At 41.7% G+C, this 4,615-nt stretch overlaps 1 pseudogene; it reads left to right on the forward strand.

Moving 5' to 3' along the window:
- The first annotated feature begins 882 nt into the window (after window positions 1–882).
- On the forward strand, window positions 883–2,597 carry LOC128651567 (casein kinase II subunit alpha'-like; annotated as a pseudogene).
- Window positions 2,598–4,615: the final 2,018 nt, after the last annotated feature.

Here is a 4,615-nt window from a genome sequence, read left to right on the forward strand (position 1 = left end):
TAAAGAAAAGACCCTTATTTCTTGGCATATAGATCCCGTTCAGCCCTGACACAAAAACAAGGACAACCAAAACAATGTCCTTCAGCCCTAGACACAAAAGATAAAAACAGTCACCTTAACCAGAGTCGTCTTTTAAAACAAGCAGCCATAGCCGGATTAAAATTTACAACCTTTAGCTTCAACGCTTTAAATCCTGCCCAAAGAGTTTCAGTTTAGCTGATTAATTAGGATGAATCTGCTTCTTAGGAAAAGATAAACTCCAGTCCCAATCTCCTGAAAGATAAAGGAATGAATCAGGAAGTCTGGATTTACTTCATACTGAAATATATAAATATATGCAAAAAATTATATCAAGTTTTATATAACAAGAAACAGCCTACACAAAACACTAGCATATACTTTACAATTCAGTATGAAATATGCCCTGACTGTTTAGACAAACTATATAAATAGATATAATGCAGATACAGATAAAAACTAATCAAAAAAGCAGAGACTGTATTTACTAAAATACTTACAAAGTGAAAAACACTTACGGCTAGATTACGAGTTGTGCGTTAGGGTAAAAAAGCAGCGTTAAGAGGTCCTAACGCTGCTTTTTTACGCCCGCTGGTATTACGAGTCTTGAAGGTATAGGTGTACCGCACACTTCTTTGTCCTTACCGCAAAACGACTTGCGTAGACTTCGTAAAATCTTTTTTTCTATGGGATTTCCATAGCGCCGGTATTACGAGTCTGTCCTGGGAGGCCAAAAAGTGAGCGGTACACCCTACCCTGTCAAGAGTCCTAACGCATTTAAAAGTCAGTAGTTAAGAGTTTTATGGTACAACGCCGTAACATAAAACTCATAACTAAAGTGCTAAAAAGTACACTAACTATCCTGCGTGCAGCCTCTTGCCGCCTCCCAAGCCCGGGGCTGCGGGGCCTGTTTTCCAGTGTCCCCGGAGCCATGCTGGGCCCGCAGGCCGGGAGCAGAGCCCGGGTTTATGCGGACGTTAACAGCCTAAGGAGCTGCGAGTACTGGGACTACGAGGCGCACGTCCCTAATTGGGGAAACCAAGAGGACTATCAACTAGTCAGGAAACTTGGCCGCGGCAAGTACAGTGAGGTGTTTGAAGCCATAAACATCACCAACAATGAGAGGATCGTGGTGAAGATTCTCAAGCCAGTAAAAAATAAGAAAATAAAGCGAGAAGTGAAGATTCTCGAGAACCTGCGTGGAGGAACCAATATTATCCGTCTTCTAGATACCATCAAAGATCCTGTGTCTAAAACCCCAGCTTTGGTTTTTGAATATATCAATAATACAGACTTTAAGCAACTGTATCAGATCCTTACAGACTATGATATCCGCTTTTACATGTATGAGCTGCTGAAGGCTCTGGACTATTGTCACAGTCAAGGGGTGATGCACCGTGATGTGAAACCACATAATGTCATGATTGACAACCAGCAGAAAAAGCTTCGCTTGATAGATTGGGGCCTTGCAGAGTTCTACCATCCAGCGCAAGAGTATAATATGCGTGTAGCCTCCAGGTACATTATCAGATGTATGATTACAGCCTTGATATGTGGAGCCTGGGCTGCATGTTGGCTAGTATGATTTTCAGAAAGGAGCCATTTTTTCACGGACAAGATAACTATGATCAGTTGGTCCGGATTGCAAAAGTACTGGACACAGATGAGCTTTATGGATACCTAAAGAAATATGACATAGAGTTGGATCCCCATTTCAATGACATCTTAGGACAGCACTCACGAAAGCGCTGGGAGAATTTCAAACATAGTGAAAATAGACACCTTTGACTGCAGAAGCACTAGATATTCTAGATAAGCTGCTGCGATATGACCATCAACAGGGACTAATGGCACGTGAAGCCATGGAGCACCCCTACTTCTATCCTGTAGTAAAGGAACAACAGGCTCAGACAGACAGTCCTCTGCTCTCTGGCAGCTTGTCAGCAGCACGATGAGTACCAGGGATTGTGGGACGCCGCTGCTGTTCTCACCATGTTTCTCGTGAATAGATCCAGAGTACACACTGGAGCAGATTTTGGTATTGGCCGCAGTGAGTGAAGGGAAAGTTATATCAGTTGGTCCCATCCGTACCGGAACCCAGAATCCCACTATTTACTAACCAACATACTGCGATGAACAGGTTGTCCATTGCAGGAGCCCCCAACTGGGGATAAATAGCCACCAACAGGACCCATGGACTGAGGAGCCCAAACTGCAGACGCCCCCACTCTCCCTCATTTTTCTCAATGGGCAGAAAGCCCTCTGAGTTCTATATATACCTTGGTTAACTATTTGCCTTCTGGACGGAGCTTCCTTGTAAGGGTGTCAAGTGTTTCCAAGCAGGTCTCTGGCAAGGATGTGTTTAACCTTGTGAACAGGACCAGACAAACCTTGGGGAAAAAATGGAGATTGAAATCCAATGTGCATGGCCAGTTTTTTTGTTTAGTTTGTATTAAATGGAGCAAATTGTTACAGGGTAAAGTTGAGATGCAACACAGCCACCTCTTTAAAACACAGAAATGTCCCCAATGCCTTTATGGGGTTTTTGACCAATAAACAAGGAAATACTGGATTATAAAGGCCCGGATTTATTACTCTGGGAACCCTCCTTTTTCAGTCTTAATCTTAAAGCTTTTCCAGGGAACAGCATGACCGTTTGCTGAGCTAGTACATACTGGTGTTATTTCTAGATGACACTATATAACTGGCTTTTAAAGGGCTCTCGGAGTGATGCTTCATTCCCTCATACTATAATAGACCTTCCCCAGTACATAGTATACATAGCATGAGTCTCAGGCAGATAGCTGTTCCATTTGTTTACGTAGATCTGGATTATTTTTTTAAAGGGTGTGCAGGAGCCAGGTGACTCACCTGATTGTTAAATTATCCCTGCATTCTTTATGTGGAACAGCCTATGGAATGAGCCTTCTCAGGGTACTGACTACTGGGATTGGAGTCCTGGATCTAATGGTAGTAATGTTAATTTAATAATATTCTAAACAGTTCACTGCCAGAGGGACCGGTACCCACTGGTGTTTCCCTATCCAGGTTACTCCTAAATTCTGATCCTGTCAGACATTCTTTGTCTTAAACTGTGTCCCTTAATCTCCCTCCTGCCAGACTTGTCATACACCTTCCATGCTGCAAAAATACACAGCTGTTCTCATGTATCCCTTGCCAAATACCTGCAGATCACCCATAAATCATATAATGCAAAAGATCCCTTCCTTGCTTCGAGACCTGCAGGACATCACTTAGCCCCTCACTCCCGTGCTGTACTTAAGGTGCTAGTATTGACATTATGTTCCTGCACTTGCCCACTCATACTGTTTAATGTGTGTTCTGAAGCTACCTTGGTGACAAGGCTCTGGTGCAGGTTGGGATCTGCTGCCTGGAGTGTGCAATTAATTCTGGGATTTATATACAAGTCAAGGAATGCAATCAAGTAAATCTAATTTTCTGGGGGAAGAAAATGTTAAAACATTTTATTTTTTTAATTTAATGAAGTGTGCAAACTGTGCAGTCTATGCACTGTGGTCTTTACAATCTCACAACACTTTGAATGCCAAAAGGGTCAGATGTTGCAGATACTTGTGTGAAGTTCTCTGCCATGTAAACTGATGAATTGTCTGCAAAGGCAAACTCAATTACTGTAAAGGTCTACTAGATAATCAGACTTTTACAGGGGTACAGCGCAAAATGCCTGGATTTGTGAAAGTAGCACCCTCCATTCCAATTTGATGAAGCAAGTTGTAATAGGCCTCATGGCTCTACAGACTATATGACCACCCCAGTGTATGAATCTTTCTGGTTGTCTAACTATATGCTCATTGTGGTTGCACTTCAGCTGTAGCCAATGTTGTTTTCTCTAGATTGTTGTATTTTCTTGGGTGGGTATAACCCCCCTCTTATTTTCTCCTTGTATTTCTCACAGATTTACAGCACTTGGCAGCAATGAAGGGCCCTACACATGTTAGGTACAAACTGTCCCCTTGACTGTATGGTCTCCTACCCACTTGGAATCGAGTCTATAAATACCTCTGTTCAGCAGCTTGGACTCTAAATTCTTTTTTTCTTTTTTTTTTAACATTCTCTGCATGTTTGTGTGTTTGTTATGGGATCTATTGTATCCGCGTGTGTGCAATATCTCATAAACGTAATGTTCAGATTGGTTCTTATCTTTTAAATAACCTTGTGATTTAAAATAGTAATTATCACTTTTTCTCTCTTTGCCCTGTCCCCTCTTAAATTTTGAATGCCAGTTTCCTATAAATTGTTTTGTTCTGATTTAATCAAGATGCATAACGAATCTGTGCCTCTGGCCTATCACAATGTAGCTGCGGTAACAGGGCATGTGTGTGTATATATAATATCTATCTCACACACACTTTTATTTTATTTTTGAGTTGCCTTAGTGGTTAAACACTACCCTTCTACAGCAAGGAATGTTCCTGGATTTAGTTTCTGGGCTGCACATAGTAAAGGACAGTTTCATGAGCTGCTTTTTCTGGTTAGGAAAAAACCAATTGATGTCTAAGCATACAGATATGGCTACAGTGATTGTTGCCAAACTTGCACATAAAATTAAGTGCAGCTT

The sequence above is a fragment of the Bombina bombina genome, chromosome 3, assembly GCF_027579735.1.
Source record: "Bombina bombina isolate aBomBom1 chromosome 3, aBomBom1.pri, whole genome shotgun sequence".
In the NCBI taxonomy this organism is placed as follows: domain Eukaryota; kingdom Metazoa; phylum Chordata; class Amphibia; order Anura; family Bombinatoridae; genus Bombina; species Bombina bombina.